The sequence below is a fragment of the Thermobia domestica genome, chromosome 14 (genome assembly GCF_964235325.1).
Source record: "Thermobia domestica chromosome 14, izTheDome1.hap1.1, whole genome shotgun sequence".
Lineage (NCBI taxonomy): Eukaryota > Metazoa > Arthropoda > Insecta > Zygentoma > Lepismatidae > Thermobia > Thermobia domestica.
The window spans coordinates 188,638,916-188,658,968 of NC_137467.1; the positions used below are offsets into that span (position 1 = coordinate 188,638,916).

Genomic DNA, 20,053 nt, shown 5'->3' on the forward strand with positions numbered 1-20,053 from the left:
GGTGCCGTGGAAAATCAGTGCCCTGGGCGAGAGTATCAACGGCGGCCCCTCCTTACATATGAGTGAGGTCAGCAGACCAGCCGCGAAGCGCCACAGTGGTTGGCGCAAAGCATAAGAAAATTTTCAAAAATAAACCTTGCTTTTGTTTGAATTTGAGCATTTTTTATTACCTTTTTCCTTCCATTTTATATACTGTATGTCTCTTCTCTTTTCCTCTCGGATTTTGCGTCTCCTTACTTTGGCGCCTGGGGCCGTTGTCCCGCTCGCCTCCCCCACGGCACAGCCCTGCTTCAAAGTGACCTTTCACGAACTGTGATTCACATGTTCAAGATCATCAGGTCATCTGTCGCCACAAACTTCTGTCCTTGTGCACGTCTGTGTAACTTTCTGCAACTGTCGAGCAACAGCCATTGTGTAGGCCTGTGAAACTTCCCAATACCTCTCATTTGACGACAAATTGTTGTTGTATTATCCCCTTCTCCTGGAGAAACCAAATTACAGTAGAAACTTTGCATAGATGGACGTTTCGATTATACTCGACTTGCTTCTTCGCCAGATACTTCAGCAAATGAACGACAGAGTCTGTCTCACAGAGTAAGAATGTAATAGCATAGAGTAAGGATGTAATATAGCATAGAATAAGCATGTATAGCAGAGTAAGGATGTATAGCATAAAGTAAGATGTAGTATAGCATAGATTAAGGATGTAGTATAGCATAAAGTAAGGAAGTAGTATAGCATAGAGTAAGGATGTAGTATAGCATAGAGTAAGGATGTAGTATAGCATAAAGTAAGGATGTAGTATAGCATAGAGTAAGAATGTAGTATAGCATAAAGTAAGGAAGTAGTATAGCATAGAGTAAGGCAGTGTTGGGAAGTAACGTAACGCAAGTAACGCGTTACTTGTAACGCGTTACTTTTTAAGTAACGTTTTCTAGTAACGCGTTACATTTTTTCCAAAGTAACTGTAACGGTAACGCGTTACAAATTTTTAAGTAACGTACCTAGTTTCCGTTACTTTTTTCGCGTTACATTTCGGATGAGTAACTACAATATATGTATTTTTTTTTTAAACAAATGTTTCTTTCTTGTAAGTGAATTTCTCAGAATGAAACAATCGAGCATGAACTACGTATGTCAGTGACCGACAGTCACAGACACACAGAGAAAGAGATAAATTTGTAGTACCACTTGCTGTTTTTTGAAGATGAGGACAGCCTTTGGGAAATCACGTGTACTGATTGCAATCACCTGGAAGATTTTGTCGTAGGTTTTGACAGCTCAAAATCAATGCATTCAGTGAGTGAACTAGAAGTGCAATGATACCGGTACTCTATTTTACTTTAATTGGTGTTGTTTTTATAAAGATGGAGAACGAAAATATTTTACTGTCCGAACATTTGAAAGAATACTTTTTTCTTAAGAGCTGAGAATGATGGTGGACAGAATTTAAAAGTAAAGTGTCTGAAGTGCCCCGGTGGAAAATATTTATCAACAACTAGGATGCCATAATTAACAATTTACAGTAAGGGGTTAATATGAATAAACTGTTTTGATGAGCAGACCTACCTTATCACTAGACAATAGTTTGCTGATGATATGTAATATTGGAGTTCTTTCAGATCAGTTTGCTTATCCTAGAGTCCCGTTGATTATAGAGTAGTGTAATGTTTCTCTATATTCTTTATTTTTAATTTTACATAACAACATTGTTATTATTATATAATTAGTTTAGCAGAATAATTATAAGCAACCACTTTTTCTAACGCATAGGAATGAGCACGAGTCAAGCTAAAATTCGACTCGACTCGAATTCAAGTCGAGTTTCGAGTCAAGTCAAGGGTAATATCCTCGAGTCGAATTCCGAGCCGATTCAGTTTTTTTTAAAAAAAACTTTTTTGCGTCCAGTTTCGAGTCCAGTCGAGTTTGATAAATGGCTCGTTCGTTTTAAGTCGTCTTGAAATCATGGCCTGATTACACTGGAAAACAAAAGCCATGAAAAATGTAAGCTAAACAGTAATATGGAATACTTTTAGTGTTGCTCACGAGATGGGACACTACTTGCATCTCGTCTCGTCTCGATAACGAGACCACAAGAGATTTTTTATAACAAGCTCAGCTCGGCTCGGCTCAACTGAGAAGATGGCTCGAGCTGGCTCGGCTTGGTAGGGATGAGCCATTTGCTCGGTTCGGCTCAATGAGACAAGGGCTCTAGCCGAGTCGGTTGGGTGAGCTGTTGGCTCGGCTTACTTCTCGGTTATCGTCAATAGTGAATGAGCTGTGAGCCGAGCTGCTCGAGTCGTTGACAATTCTAAACCCGGGCCGAGCAGTTTTGAAGATATTTGCCCAGTGCCCTATAACTTTTAACAGTGTTCGGCTCGAGCCCGAATACTCAACCTAGACCCTCAACCCAAATTCAGAAGCTCGTGAACAATGTCCTTGACTCCTAGACTTCACGACTACCGAGGTTGGCAATCAACTATCTTTTTAGTATTCAAATACAAACCGCCTACCTTGCTTTTTATATACAGTGTTATTATAATTAATAATAATAATAATAATAATAATAATAATAATAATAATAATAGCGGTAGTAATAGTAGTATGGAAAATTGAAGTCATATTTTTTTCACATTTTTAAAGTTTCGGACCTAAAAGTAACGCGTTAGTAACGCGTTACTTTCGAAGTAAAGTAACAGTTACTTTTTGGGGGCAAGTAACGCGTTACTAACGCGTTACATTTTAAGAGAAAGTAAAGTAACTTGTAACGCGTTACATTTTTACAAGTAACTTACCCAACACTGGAGTAAGGATATAGTATAGCATAAAGTAAGGAAGTAGTATAGCATAGAGTAAGGAAGTAGTATAGCATAGATTAAGGATGTAGTATAGCATAAAGTAAGGAAGTAGTATAGCATAGAGTAAGGATGTAATATAGCATAGATTAAGGATGTAGTATAGCATAAAGTAAGGAAGTAGTATAGCATAGAGTAAGGATGTAGTATAGCATAAAGTAAGAATATAGTATAGCATAGAGTAAGAATGTAGTATAGCATAGAATAAGAATGTATAACAGTAACCAAGGAAGTTCTGTCGCTTATTGTGGAGGACTGTGGGCAATTGGACCTCACACAGTGAGTTGAATGCGAATGGAGATAAGACGAAGGTTAGTTGTTGATGTGGAAATATCCAACATACTACCTAGTTGTGGCAGTTCAGTTACATCGTGAACTTGTCTAAGGACAGAAAAAACAAGGGACCTCCACAGAGCGTCATAAGGGCGTGTATGATGTACGAGTTCAAACTGAGGTCAAACACCGTTGCAGCGGAGAGGAAGATATGCCATGCCTTTGGTGAGGGTGTCGTGAGTACGGGTTACATGCGTAGGATCGAAACTGCGTAGCATCGAAACTGCGTACGATCGAAACTGCGTACGACCGAAACTGCGTACGACCGAAACTGCGTACGATCGAAACTGCGTACGATCGAAACTGCGTACGATCGAAACTAAAACCGGCGTAGGATCGAAAACAGATAAGGTCTTATGATCGAACAATAAAAAAACAATTATTTTATAATCACAGAATATTAAGTAATAGTATTTTTTTGAAGTTATATAGGGAAAAATCGGAGTAGGATCAAAACTGTATACGACCGAAACTGCGTAGCGTCGAAACTGCGTAGGATCGAAACTGCGTACGGTCGAAACTGCGTAGCGTCGAAACTGCGTACGATCGAAACTGCGTAGCGTCGAAACTGCGTAGGATCGAAACTGCGTACGGTCGAAACTGCGTACGATCGAAAGTGCATAGATACGAAACTGAGAAATAAAATAGTGACAAATATAATTAAATAATCATACAGGGGTGTACCCAGGAAGTTTTTCTTGGGGGACTATGACTTATTCAGGAGGACCAAAAAAGCTAAGTCTTGTCTCAGCAGGGAGAAAGGAGAATCCTCCCCCCAAAAGCCACTACTTCTGATCAAGTTGGCAAATTCCTTGTTCAGAAGATTGCCGTTAAGTTCAATTGACTTAGCTTAACATTTTCTTAGTTACCTAGTTGCTGTGAATTGTCACTTCTTTTATAGACTTTGCAGGTGGCACAATCGAAGGTTCATGTAATTAGTTCAAGTTTTTGCTAGTTTGGGCTTCGTCCCAAATTTACTAACTTCCAGGGTTGTTTTGTTTAAAACAAAATATTTAAAACAAATGATTAAAACTTTTTTTTAACAATTGATTTTGTTTAAAACAAATTTTGTTTATGTTTTAAACATTTTGTTTTAAACACGTTTATTTTGAAGACTTGTCTTAAACATATGTTTATTTGCATTTTATTTTATGTTCGTAAAAAAAAAGAAATCTTCCAGAGCAAGAGAACTGTCCAAAAGTGCTCCCCAATCAGAAGACTATTTTCTTCCCATGTGAATGGTTTGATTTCTCGTGGCTACAGCAGGTCAATGTGGGGATCTACAATTTATTTTGTCTCTTTTCCCCCTTATTTTTAACGTATATTGTATTGTTTAAATGCTTCTCAGTTAACTTGCGAGAAAGTGTCGTAGTCGAAGGTTGGACTACTTATAGAACTGATATTAAAAAATAAATAAAATAATTATCACGGAAACAAACTGTTGTGTTGTATTCATTGCGACGTTGAGGTTCTGAAATTAAAATATCGCAAGCATTCGTTTGTACAGTACATGTTAGTTCTGTCTCCGTACAACATGGAATCGTTTAACATGGATTATGCGTGAAGAAAAGAAGAACATGATTTGATACAAATTTATTAGAGTAACTCAAATTCAATCAGGTAAGTAAACGATCAAACGAGTTTGTCACAAAACGTGTAAGAAAGAAATGGGTGGTTTAGTTCCAAGAACGAAAATCATTATAAAAAATGCAATGCTTGGTAAAAATGGAAACCCAAACAAATGGTAAAAATGTTGATCCGAAAATTGCTTCTGATGAATCTAACGTCAGTGGTGTGGCTGAGATGCAACTGGAAACTTCAGGTAACAACTAATTTTGTATCAACAATATCTTTTTCATTATATTATGAAAATTTTATTTCGTACCTCTTCCCCACCACAGTTCTAAATTTTCTTTGAAACTTTACAACTTGGCATAGCTTGTATGAAGAGACCAGGTGAGAAACGCAAGGTATGGCAGTCGATCACGTAACTAACCAAGTGTGATACTTATTATAACGTTAGTGCTGAACGTCAAGGTCTGGGACAATTTGATCTCAATTTGTTTGTTTGTATGTATGTACCACGCTACAGGGTGCAATATTCAGTCTTTTAACATTAATTTTTGAGGATAGAGACACGAGGCGTCGGAATTTGCTGTATAGATTTTGACTGCGATCCCACGTAAAATTTCAAAATTAGTGGGTCAGATCCCACTTTAAACAAAAAGCCCTGTCTAATATAGCCTTGCTACTGATGCAAGATGTAATCAATCAAACTAAACAAACTAATTTTATATGTTTCGAACAAACTTGGGTTGCAGGATAAATTTGGCTTCAACTCAACATTTAGAGCACAAGGGACCCAAGTTCATTTTCAGAAAGGTTCACTTTTGCTCAGCAAACGTAATATCTTCGTAGCATAGGGTATGAAATAAATGAAACAAAAACCACGGGAAAGCGTGTGGACTAGAGTTTCATAGGACAACCGCTAGACAAGGGCGTTGACGGAATGGGGAGGAGAGCTAATTTTCCCTTCCCCCTCCTTGCTCATACATTTAAGATATTAACATTATACTTGTATTGTGTATGTTGCAGCGTTGGAATGATTAACAAGTCAAGCTCCGAATGTCATAGTCAATGATGCATAATTACGTTACATAAATGCAGAATGTGTCCAAAAGAATACATCGACGTAAAATGTCATATTTTCACAACCACGAATCCGAGATGAAAGAAAGAAAAACTACCTGAAAAAAAGGAATCTAGAATTTTGTATGATTGCCGCTAGATAGGGGCGTTCGTTTAGAAATCATCCGCCTTCTACCCTGAATTTCAGATTTTTGGGGCAGTAATGCAGATTTAGAAACATTTTGCTTAGCAAAGTCCAACATTTAAAAATTGAAGTTCTTGCACCGAATAAATACGGATTTTGATCATTGGCCGTAAGGAGCTATAGGCCTATATTGCTTTCTTGTATAATTTTTTTACCCAAGGATTTCAAAGGTGGCTCTACTTTCGAGTTTCGGGCCTGCTTAAAATTCAGGAAATTGGACCTAAGCAACTTCCCAGTTTTAATCATCTGTATGTTCTTCGTATTTATTCGGTGTAATTACCTCAGGCTTATTCTGTTGGACTTTGCTTATCAAAAGATTTCTAAAACTGTCTTACCGTCCCCAAAATCTGAAATGTAGGGTGCGGATGAGGGTGGTTGCCCTCCTGTTCCACTGACGCCCTTACTAGCGGCTGTCATATGAAACTATCCCACGCCTTTTCGCATGGTTTTAGTTACATTTGTTTTGGATTCTTGACTGCGAAGTATTATTTTTTGAAATAGAATTCATTTGCTGAGGAAAACTGAAGTTTATTGAAAATGGATTTGGATCTATTGTACTCTGAACGCCCCAAATATTACCTTTCGTCAATAAATTTTTGACTCAAAAAACAACCAATTACATAGACTTGCAGAAAATATAAAGTTAGCACAATATGAAGTGTGCTTCAAACATTACTTTTCGAAAACGTAGCCCTATTATTATAAAATAATTTTATTAGCACCAGTGTTATGAAGTAGTAATCAAATTTTGCAACAAAAATCTCACCCGCCTCCACGAAACGCTAGCTTAGCCCCTAAAGGCATAACTACAAAACTTTTAGAAGCGGTAACTCGAAATGATTTTCTTTATGGTTAAAATAACCGCACAACAGCATTTCTGGTAAAATTCTAGCCCTCATGTAACATGACACCATTTGCATTTGAAATTTCGAATACTAAGCACAGATGTTCGCCATGATGCTTGATAGCACCATCTGATGTGTCAGACCACTTCCAAGATTCATCATTCTCCCTCAACCCGTTGTCAACGCACAAGGATGGTGAGGACTTTTGTTTTGCCATGTATATTGATAGATTGTGTGAAACCTCTATAGTTGGTAAATTTTAAAATCTACCTTAAAAGCTTACTATATCCAAGAAAATACTTACTGTATGAGAGTCACTGGCAAGAGGGTGTAATAAAAGGGGTCGTTATATGAAATAAGTTGAAAATTACTAATCTATACGGAAATGTTCTGTACCCAACACTGTGTAGTCTTAAAGAGAATAAAATAAATGAAAAGATCGGTTGAAAGAGCAAAAAGTCTTAATAAATACGTGATTACACGATTTTGAAATATGTTTAAAATAATATTTTAAACTGTTCAAAATGTTTAAAACATGTACTTTTACTTTTTTGTGTGTTTTTAAAAACATCTTTAAAACATTTTAAACCCTTTTTTCATGTTTTAAACACGCGTTTTGTTCTTTTTTTTTTTTAAAAAAACTGTATTTTTTCCAACCCTGCTAACTTTTGACCAAGTTGGAAAATTAGAATGCGTTGCTGCCAATATTTACTTAAAAGACTTCCGTTTCTTTCAATTGACATTTGGATTAGCATTTTCTTACTTACCCAGTTGCTGTGATTTTCAATTTCTTTATGAACTTGGCAATTGGCAAAATTGAATGTTTATATAATCAGTTTAGTTTTAAGTAGGTGGGAATTTGTCGCCAGATACAAAATTTCTCATCCTACGGCCTCGCGCCTCATAAACCTACTAAAATACCAAAATTCCTAGTTTTTATTCCGATTTCAATTACGGTACCTAAAATATGAGATTTTGTACATCCAAAAAGTCTATTTAAATTACACAGTTTTTTGTCTCTTTAAAGCTGCTAAAAATGGAAAATATTCACTTTTGGAAATTTTCTATATAGTCCCAGGAGGCTAAAAACTTTGCCAAATTTAATCCTTGTAGTTCTACTGGAAGTGCCTATACTGTAAAAAATCGTTGTATTATTTCAACGACATGCCTATGTGTTAGCACGATTGTGTTAAAATATAACACAAACAAGTGGTTAGAACAACTCACTCTCCGTTTGGAGTTGTGTGTCAAATGCCGCTAGTTGAAATGACACACAGCCTGTGTGTTAACACAAGTGTAGAATCTTCGGTGTTGTTTTCTGCGTGATTGCCATATATGTTGGGTATCTAATTATAAAGGCTTATGAACTGAAGCTACAGGCAAACACAGTAGAAAGAAATACTTAAACAAATCCAAGTATACGCAAAATTTCAAAATACAAACCGCGCGATGTGTTTTCAATTGTTTTACAAAATGTTTCTGAAGAAACCCTAACAGCACAAGATGTGCTAGGCATGTACCATTTTGGTGTTCTAAATTCATCTCCCACATTTGATGCATTTATTGCTTCTTTTTCAAAGCGGTTGTGTACTAGAAGCAACAAACGCATCAACTTTATTAGATGGCAACTGGCGCCGATCATTTGAAAGTGAATATGGAAGAACTACAAAATAAAGTAAATAGACAGTCGTCATTTTGTAATAAAATTAGGTCTACATGGCGAGCAGATTTTATCCCGAACGGTTATCGTCGAATATACGCGGGTTGAAGGAGCACTCTGATTAGCCAAATTCAAAAGACCTTAAGAATTTATCCCTCTACAAGCGACGGTTTACGTGTTATAGGCTGCCAAAAACATGAAAAAAGGAATTTTAAAGGTCCATAGCTCCAAAACTATGGGACCTACCGCAGTCGGGTCAAGACTTAACTTAGGAACTAGTATGTGCCCTATCCAAAAATGCGTATGTCAGAATCCTGAGGTGCTTCCACAACAATTTTTATAGAGGGAGTTTAACTACGGGCCTATGATATAAAGTATTCTCCAACTACCTCCATAGAAATTGTTGTGGACATCTTAGGTGAATTGAATTTTGGACATCTTAGGTGAACTTTGGACATCTTAGGTGAATTGAATTCTGTATGGAAATGGAAAACATTTCAGTTTTATTTAAATCTTGGAAAAGAAACATTCTCTGTGTGCAAGAGGTTAATCTATACACATGACGATACATCACTCCAAATGTTTTAAACATATTAACTGGCAGAGTATATAGTTATCCTGGGGGCAAGAAAACAAAGGGATTTTTACTGAAATTAAAAATCGTAGTATGGTGGTACGTACCATACGCATGAACTTACTTTGGAGGAGGGGTCCAAATTCAATGCGAAGATAAAGTATTTTCAGATTTGTCAATTTTCGAAGTTTATGTTTATAATTCCGTACCTATACGTCCGAGCGCAAGTGAACTACGTCAGTCAAACATCGGTCCTTACTGAACAAACTTGGGCACAGATCGTTGCAATTGCGTAATTAGGAGGCGCACCATAAATTCGTATTTAGGTTCTAAACATCGTGTGTGTGGGTTTTATCGGGGTTCTCCCGTTTCCTTCCACTTTTTTCATTCCACCATTTCATTCATTTCTCATCATCAGCGTCTACTTTAGCCTAACCGGCATAACCGTAGGACGTGAAACTAAAATATTTCATTTCATTTCATTTTCGTATTAAGGTTCTAATCCTTGATTTTTCTCACTTTTATATTTACCATAATCTATTAATTTTTAATTACTAGCTTCGTTTATTCAATATCGACATGATACTTTCAGGATATATTAGTGGTGGGCTAAGGTTTATTTGAAGATAGTTGCATCTGTCTCTTAGCAGTATTTCCAGCCATAGAACTATTTATTTCCAGACTTTTTTTGGTAAAAATTTCCTTTTTTCCCTTCTAAAATTTGCCTCTTATTTCCTTCTCTTCTATTGGCTACATTGGAACGAACATACCAGATTCTGGAAGCCTCATCCTTGACTTACACAACGCACTATAAAAAGTTTCACTTGGATAATTGGGGACACTACAATTCCGGTCTTACAGTATACCATATTACATAATTTTAAGGATAATAGTGACTTTCTAGGAAAAATGATATACTTTTTAAAATTACATGCTTAATTTGAGAGATATCATCATGATACTAGCTGAATATATTATTGGTGGGCCAAAGATTACTTTAAAATTGTTTGCTTCTGAGTGGTAGCAATGTTGCCAGCTACAGAAAATGTTAATTGTAATTGTTTGTAAAAAATTTGGGAAGTTTATCCTTTCCCCCCTATTATTTCAGTGTCCTTGGCTATATTCAAACCAACGTACAACTGTCTGGAATCATTCTTGGCCTACAAAACGCACCATAGAGGAGCACGATTGAATAATTAGGGAAGACGGTGAACCACCATGTATGCTGATTTTTGCTTCTGACGCGTAAGAAGTGCCAAAATTTGATGTGTATTATGAGAGAGTTTTTTTCTTTCTCTCTTTGTATGGCAGCCAGCGACTTCACGTTTTTAATGTACCTTGTCAACATACCAGAAAATTCTTTTTAGGTGACTTGAACCCCTGTGGCTTCGGTGTTCCCAGCTAGAAAAAATCATGAAATTCGGCTAGGGATTTTTTTTTTAAATTTCACTCCTACATTTTTTCAATAATCCCTCCCGTTAGCAACACTGCAATCTAACTTACACCAAAAATAGCCATGTCCCTCTTCTAAAATACAAGACGTAAACGATATCAATCGGGATAACAGTGTTTGGGCAATAAATCATTAACTGAAAGTCTACCAAAAACCCCAAAATCGATTTTGTCCCGAAAGGGTTAATGAGATATGCGCGCCAAAGATTTCGGGCTCTAATTTAACGTGAGCCCCCCCCCCCCCAAAGTTTCTGGGCTGGTCCAGAGAATGAATGGCCTACATAGTACTGTCTACGGGCTGGATAGGCTACCAAATTTCAGCTTTCGTTCTCCCATAGTTAATGTGATATAGGCGCCGAAAATTTGGGGGCTAACTTCACCAGAGCCTCCCAACTTTCTGGGCTAGTCGAGATAAAGATCGATGGGCTAACAAATTTCATCTTTTGGGCCAATATAGTTAATAAGGTGTGAAAATCAAAGTTTTGGGGCGTTAACTTAACGTGAGCCCTTAACTTTTTGGGCAAGTTGAGATAATGAGTGTACCAGGTACTAAACTTCATGGGCCTTCCAACCCATTATTATTTAGCATTTGGGGCACTCAAGGAACACAGATACAGGGTCTCCAAATGTGAAAATGAAAATGCAATCTTTAAGTTTTGTCCGACTGTCATCCTGGGTAGACTAAAGGAGACGCAGATGATGAGAATAAATGGAATGGTGAAATGAAAGAGTTGTGGGAAAGGGAAACTCCAAGAAAACCCTCACACACGGTGTTTGTTCACCACAAACCCCACTTTGCGCAAGTTGGTATAGAACCAGGGCCCCGCAGCATGTGTGAACCCTCTGCCACTAAGCCACTGCGGCCCGGAAGTCCTCGAGACGAGACACATAGGCGTATACCTAACGCAGCGTTTCCCAACCGGTGTGCCGCGGCACACTGGTGTGCCGTGAATGGACCGCTGGTGTGCCGCGAGAAATCGAAACAAAATTATTAATTTTATAGCAATCAAATTGCAAAACGTAGGGAAAAATGTATATTTGTATTTCACATTACTGTGAACCTCCACTATGAATCTACAATTTTAAGTTTGATACCGGGTTACTGTTCTGTATATTTCTAATGTTGAAAAAAGTACAGGTACAGAAAGCGTATTTTTGAAAACCTGAGTCCAATATTTCATTGCAATTGTTTTCTATTTCTATTTAGAATGAAAAATAAGCATAATGATTTACCAAGGGGGAAAAACCAGTGAAATAGCTTTCTTCTCTGTGAGGAGGTGAGGTGAGGTGATTGTAGTTTAGCGTCCCGTTCAGCAGCGAGGCTATATGAGACGTGGACCTACTGATTAACGTGGAATCCGAATCACATGAGCTCCCTTCTCTGTGAGGAGATCAATAATCACAGAAAAAATACCACTGGGTTTTATATTTACAAATAATAATGCCTATAAGTGTGCCGCGAGAATCCAAGTACACCCGTAGTGTGCCGCAAGTTGAAAAAGGTTGGGAAACGCTGACCTAACGTGTAATTTGTTCGTAGCGGGAATTTCTGTTATGGTATAGTTAATTGCATACAATGAAAAACCGAAAATGTGATGTGGACAATCGCGAACAAGCAATAAACAATCTGCGTGATTTGTTTTAGATTTCGGAAAATAGGTTCTGCCAGATTTACGCTTATCGACTGTAATCGTTTATTTATTTATTTATTTATTTGGGAGGGAAGCAAAGTATAATACATTTCAGTCATTACACATGCAAAGAGATGTTTTATGGTAATTGTTTTTTGCTGAAATATAACTTCGGTATCTTTTATACGTGTTTAGGAGCTGAGATTATTATCTAATAATTATAAGGAAGATACAAGTTTTTTTTTTTTTTTTTTTTTTTTTTTTTTACGAAGATACAAGTTTTTCACCTTCGTACAACAATTCATGTTTAATAGGCGTATAGAAGGGGCTCATGCCCAAAACATTGGGACTCCATTTCTGGGGCCCCATGTTGGGGGCCCGGTTCCTGACCACCACTGTGCTGAGGGGAATCGGATCTTTCCAACGTCACCATCTGTATGCAACAACTCCATGCTGAAACGAGAAATAGAGTGGACTCAAGCCCAACATTTCGGAACCACATTTTCTGGAGCTTCGAGGCCAGGGCCCAATTTCTGACATTACCGCTTTCGTTAATCGACCCCGACCTTTCAAACGCTAACACTATAGTACAACACCATGTTAAATAGGCAAATAAAAGAGACCTGAACCCAAACTTTTGGGATCTCATTTCTGGAGTCTCAGGTCCCGGAGCTTTCCAACACCACAATATGTATCCAATAACTCCATGCTTAAAAGAAAAATATAATGAAGCCAAGCTCAAAATTTCGGGACACCATTTTTGGACCTTTGAGACAAGGGCCCAATTTCTGACGTTAACACTGTGCTCAGACGACCCGAACATTTAAAAACTTCACCACCCACCCACATACAATTCCATGTTTAATAGGCGTATAGAAAGAACCCGCGCCCAAAACTTCGGGACCCCATTTTTCTGGAGCCTCATGGCTGGGGCCCGGTTTCTGATATCACCACTGTGCTCGGGAGACCCGGACTTTTCCAATGCCACCATCTGCATCCACTAACTCCATGTCTAACACGGCTTCCCCATTGTAGGAGGATTTTGACGAATTTTCTGCAGGTTCTTTACAACTATTTACAACGTTTCAAACTATTCATAAGAAATGAAATTTCAATACATTAGAAACTATGTTCTTTTAAAATGTTCAAAATGGATGACAGCATTGATTTCCAGTAATAGTTGTAAACTTTCGTAATTTTATTCTCTATTTGAATAGTAGTTTAATTTCGAATCTTTTACGGTTAAAAATATTTTTGTGAAATGTAACGGAATACATTGAAATGCTCCTACCCCCACGGGTACGTGTTCCAATTATAAATCGATTTGAGGTTCAGCGTACAAATGAGAAACTCCCAAAGCGAAGTACAATATTGTAACGTTGTTGACATACATATGAATAACTGGTGATTAGGTCGTTAAGCTGTACATAAAATCATATAAATTTTCATTCATATTACGCAGACAAGTACACACAGAACAGCATATGAATCTTTATCTGACTTTTGTTTCTCTAACTTTCTGATAGCCTTTAGAAATAATATCTTTACAATCGAAATATTCGTTAAACATTATTATTATTATTATCCTTCAATATTCATTATACATCATATTCTTCATTACTTTAAATTCTTCATATTACATAACTATTTTACATTATATTCCGTCGAAGCTGTTTCAAAGTTAGTATTAGGCCTACACTTCTGACATAGTCATCATTACAAATCATAATTGATTCTCAATCCATACGCCTGTAACTTGTCCATCCTACCTGCAGTGTGGATCCTACGCAGTTTCGATCCTACGCAGTTTCGACGCTACGCAGTTTCGATCGTACGCAGTTTCGACGCTACGCAGTTTCGACCGTACGCAGTTTCGATCCTACGCAGTTTCGACGCTACGCAGTTTCGATCCTACGCAGTTTAGGTCGTGTGGAGTCCATGAATATAACCCTAATTTATAGCTGCACAGGTTAAACAAATTAAAGAGAGAGAAAAAAAATATATATTTTTTGAGCGCATGATTAAAACTTAAATTATTTCAGGGCAACTGCGTAGGATCGAAACTGCGTACGGTCGAAACTGCGTAGCGTCGAAACTGCGTAGCGTCGAAACTGCGTACGATCGAAACTGCGTAGGATCGAAACAGGTTTTGAGCTGAATTTTTCGATCGTACGCAGTTTCGATGCTACGCAGTTTCGATCCTACGCCGCATTCCCGTGAGTACGCGGACAGTGCAGCGGTGCTTTAACAAGTTTAAGGACGGTGACGAAACACTCGAAGACGCAACACGTGCCGGAAGATCAACACAAGTACAAAATGAAGATCTGTAGACAGCAATTGAGGCGAACAGTGGCCAGACATGTGAGGAACTGGGACTACAATTCAGTGTGAGTGGAGAAACTATTCGACAGCACCTTCATCAACTTGGAAAGCACTACAAGTTGGGTCAATGGGTCCCACATGATTTGACTCCGGGCCAGAAGGCAACGCGAGCAGAGACATCAGTTTCTTTGCTGCCTCATCTGAGAAAGGATACATTTCTGTACAGGATGTTGACATGTAGTAAGAAGTGGGTCCTGTACGAAGCTCCACGAAGCCGTCTTCATTGGTTAACATCCCATGAACCGGTTCCAAAACAGTCGAAACCAGCACTGCGCCAGGAGAAGGTCCTCCTGTGTGTTTGGTAGACTGCTCACGGCATTGAGCATCGGGAACTGGTGCCAGCTGGTCAGACCATCAATGTAACTGTGTACTGTCAACAGTTGTGCCGTGTTCAAAGAAAACTTAAAATTCTGGAGTCAGCACTTCTGAATTGCAAAGTGATCCTCTTGTTAGAGGACAACACTAATCCCCACGTGACTAGAATGACCCGGTCACCATTCTACGCCTTGGATGGGAAACACTATTGCATCCGCCATACTTCCAGGACATTGCACTGTCCGATAATTACCTGTTCCATTCCTTGGACAATCACCTTAGAGGATTCCAATTGAAATCCCTAGTAGAGGTGGAAAATGCACTTGATACCTTCTTCTCTTCACGCCCCATCAAGTTCCACCATGATTTAATCCATGGCCTTCGAGAACGTTGGCAGAAGGTCGTCGATGGTGATGGGGACCATATTTGATCTTCCAGGTACGTCTTAGGTGACACATCGATGTTCGAAGGTGGTGGGTGAAAAAGCGAAAGAACTATCTTGGTTACCTTTATAGTATAGTGGTCAGTGCTAACGATTATTGGGATGGACGATGTCTGATGAACAGTGCTGTCTTATATCTGCTTCGTCATGGAACGTGGTTTTTGTCTGGTGAATTATCGGATGTTCAACAAAATAACACTCATATAACCCGACCTGAAATATAACTTTTTTCTTATTGTGACAAATCGCACATAAACGCTAAAATAAATTCACTAGTGGAACGTACAGCAGATTACCGGAAACTATGATTGACTTAAATGTCAATGTTAACATGATAACAAATTACAGAGTGGATGCATGTAATACTATAGACAATACTTTAAATATGGTAAGTTCTTAAATACTGTTTATACACTTAAGCATTCTTTATGTTACTGATATTATAATTGTGTTCATCAATCCGTTGTGTTTTGCAATAAATAAATAAATAAACCATGAATATCCCTTTCGGCATCCTGGGTTTTTGGGATATTTTTTAGACTTTCAGTCAAGCAGCTACTGTATCGTCACTATTTATCCTAGGATCATGGTTCGTACCTCATTCTCTTCAGAATTGAGCTGGCTTTCAAATGGTACCACTTGCATGCTCATACCATATAGGGCCTACCAGAAGAGGGAAAAGTGATGTCAAAGGGAAAATTTCGGGGAGAAATTTTTTTCACACTTTGGGCCCCTCTGGAACGGCCCTGTGTGAACGTAGAGATCTCAAAAAAATCTGATAAATGTGTATGCCAAATTTCAAGTTTCTGTCTTGAATACTAAGGGCGGGAGAAATTTTATCAAGAATCCCCACAATGCCCCAAATTACCGCAAAACACCATGATCTCAAGTAAAAAATTTCCTGAGACATCTCTATTTACCCTAGGACTATAATCCGCCAATCATTCTCTTCAGAATAGAACTGCCTTTCAGGCAGTACCATTCACATGTCTCCATCATGTATCTAAGGCGGGAAAATTCCGAAAAAGGGATTCTTTGGTCTAAATATCCCTTTTTTCAACTTTCAGCCCCTCTGGACCCCTTGTTTTAACCAGAGATGGTCATCCTCCCTCATTTTGCCCTCATGAGGGCCGCCCTCACCCTCACCTCACCCTCATTTTAGTAGTTGAGGGTGAGGGCGTTGGAGGGTGAGGGCGATAAAGTAATTGAGGGTAAGTGTGAGGGAGGGTGAGTGTGAGGGCGTCCATGGAGGGTGAGTGTGAGAGAGGGTGAGTGTGAGGGCGTCAATGGAGGGTGACTGTGAGGGAGAGTGAGTTTGAGGGAGGGTGAGTGTGAGGGCGTCAATGGAGGGTGAGTGTGAGGACGTCAATGGAGGGTGAGTGTAAAGGAGGGTGAGGGGAGGGCGTCAATGGAGGGTGAGTGTGAGGGCGTCAATAATGTAGGGTGAGTATGAGGGAGGGAGGGGAGGGCGTGAATGGAGGGTGAGTGTGATGAAGGGTGAGGGTGAGGGGCGTCAATTGAGGGTGAGGGTGAGGGAGGGTTAGGAAAAATGACCATCTCTGGTTTTAACGCAGAAATCTGAAAAAAATCTGGTAAATACTACTCGGTGGACTGAATGTTTGTGCAAAATTTCAATCTTCTACGTGCAAAAATAAGCCCGCCAAAAAAATAATGAACATAGGCTTAATAAAAGAAAATATATATTTTAGAATTATGATGTCATCACCTCCTATGTCTCGACGCAGGAAGGTGTGAAACCATACGTAAGGTCTTCTACAATGCCTCTGGACTTGAAAATCAAAAACAAAAAAAGAACAAAAAACAAAAACGGACGAAAAAGCTCAAGTATGAGAGTTATAACGCAATGTACCATGAAACACCCGTATGGTACAAATTGTACCATCGGATGCCGATAGCGGATGAAGCAGGGGCGTAACTACTATAGCACGAAACCTTACAATGCGGAGGAGCCGGACACTTCCAACGGAGTCCTTTACCATAGCCTCCTAATAAGGTCGAATCAGCATGCTTTTCAGTTTTGTATTATTGGGCAACGTTTTTCCACCCTCCCCTTTTTCAGAACTTATTACCGCGTATTTGTAGTTTTTGATGCTCCCTGCCTCTGTCAGGTCGTTCTCAAAATTGAAATTGGGGGGGGGCGGTGGCTCACTGGTAGAGCGTTCACCTCTGGTGCTTGGGGTCCCGGGTTCGATCCCAGCCCCCGCCAAGTGAACTTTGTGGTTTACAAACACCGTGCTCGTGGGTTTTCTCGGGGTTCTCCCGTTTCCTCCCACTTTCTTCATTCCACCATTTCACTCATCTCTCATCATCACCGTCTCCTTTAGTCTAACCGGCATAACCGTGGGACGTAAAACTCAAAGATTTCATTTCAAAATTGAAATTAATAATAATAAAAAAACTATGTGAGAAGCGCAATGGGCCAAAATAGATTAAGTAATAGTCTAGTAGTGCTGGCAATAAATGCGGACAAAGCTGAAGAAATGGATGTACCGGAGTTAGTAAAGGATTTTGTTGACAGGAAAGCAAGAAGGAAACCATTCAATTAATTCCTGCTATTCTTCGTGAAGACTGAGTCCCTGACTGCATCTTCCATTCTGAAGCTTATTGAAGAAATTATATGTATAACAAAGTGGTTCCCATTTATGAATATTTAGGCCTAGTAGTAGCATACATTTAACTCATTATTCACAGATACAGGGAAGTATGGTTATTTAGTATGTTATCTGATAATTCCACAAAAAATGTTGTGAAGGCGGGGGCCCTGAGTATTTTCTAGCAAGGGCCCATAAAACGTAGTTGCGCCACTGGGATGAAGTAAATATTTTACCCAACAGGAAAACATCAAATAAAAAAATCGAGTTATTTTATCTTTATTTCTCGAACTCACTAAATGAAGATTAGCTTATCGCGTGGACATGAACATAAAATTACAAAATGGAAAAGGCACCATAATCCTGAATTTGTCATAGTTTCCCTCGGACCATTTCCTTCATGTACAGAATCCATTGCTTTGATCCATGGCCGGATACAACGCCTCTACTGAGGTTCAGGTAAGGCCTCGGAAACCATACCAACATTTCCCAAAATATCTTCGAGATACCTGGCTTTTGGTACTTTTAGGGGTCGGCCTCCTTTGAAACATATGTTATCGTTTGTCAGCCAGTCGAGTGTTTTCTTTACATAATGGTTGCTCGCAGGGTCAGGCCAAAATATAATTTTGTCGCCCTGGTGGTAATCCTTGATTAATGGAAATATTTTTTTTTTCAAACAAACGGTTGCTTACATTTCGGAAGTGGTGGCTGGATCCTAAATGATCCAAAGGTTCTGAGGTGCCCTTGGACGGAATCGCTACCAGGACGAGGACTCGTTTGGGATTTTTTTTTTCGTGGACCGAAATGTGACATCATTTGAAGCTGAATCTAAGGGTACACAATCTGGAGTTCCCTAGCATGTCATCCGTTGTAAAACCAACATATTATAGGGAGCTAGCTTTAATGCGAGGCTGAGGAATTCAGAGTTGATTGGCAGGTTCCCCACCCCGTCGCCAAGAAACGGTCACTCGACGGTCCTGGGCAGGGTTGCCAGTGCGTTATGAAAAAATTCAGCTAATACTTACTTAATTCAAAGAGTTTATGCAATTATGCAATCCCTATCAAAGATCTCTGTATACGTGGACACACGCAAATTAGGCTGTGATAACAAATGCTTCAGTTTTTTCTCCCTCGCTTCTTCGTCGCACAGCACTATGGCCTTCCTTATTACTTCTCTAGCTTCGCTGTGTATAGTTTGCCCTCTCTTACGCTGTGAAGCCATTGTCAAATGAATAATAAGCAACAAAACCGCAACCACAACAGCACACAACAAATAACCAACTCACACTAACTCTTCAGAATGATATTCATGTGACAAATTTTTAACCCTAGCAACGCTGACAATGGAAGGAGGGTAAGGGAGTATTGCAAGAGTCAGGCAGAAAGATTGTTGAAATTTTTTCCCCTTTACCTCAGCCCCCGCTGGTAAACAAGCTAGCTCCCTATAATACTTATCGTTCAAAATGAGGGTCGATTCATTGTTCATAAGCTTCTGTCGCAGTTTGTGTCACTTTTAAGATATTTGTTTAACTTGTTTTTCACTGAGCAGAGGTGCATTTTATCGCTTACGATATTGGAGACTCTCAGCTTTCAGGTTGCACAACATTTAACCTATTGTAACCCTAAACGTATGTCCCAGACCTCTTTGGTTACGAAACTTCGTTCAGTTTTCGTAGCTCTCCTTACATGATTTACGCGGACAAATGACCTTGAAAGTTGTACAGAAACATTTGACTCATCTGTTAATCTAACAACTCCTTGTTCCATTCAGCCTATACATTTCATTTTTAGTTTTCTTTTTCTATTATTAGGCCCTACAGTGTAGGTGCTAGAAGAAGGAAACAACAAAGATAATATTTGTCTTCTTGGATCTTTGAAAATTGCAAAACAAAATACCTCAATGTGGATTATTTTAAAGCTGTACACCACTAAGAGGCGACATCACGACGAAATTAAAATACCGCTAATTTTACAGTAATTATGTGATATCTTCAAATAGATAAAAGATAATCGAAAAGTGGAACAAGAGCTCTCTAGGCAATATTATTTTACATGACATACCGTTCTCACAACTTACTTATCTGCTTTCGATTTTCAGCCATTTAGAAAATCGACATTT

At 38.8% G+C, this 20,053-nt stretch overlaps 1 protein-coding gene across 1 annotated transcript in view; it reads right to left on the reverse strand.

Moving 5' to 3' along the window:
* Nucleotides 1-20,053, reverse strand: part of LOC145670497 (uncharacterized) — a 144,444-nt gene that overhangs the window by 48,829 nt on the left and 75,562 nt on the right. The gene's annotated exons all lie outside the window — the stretch shown is intronic.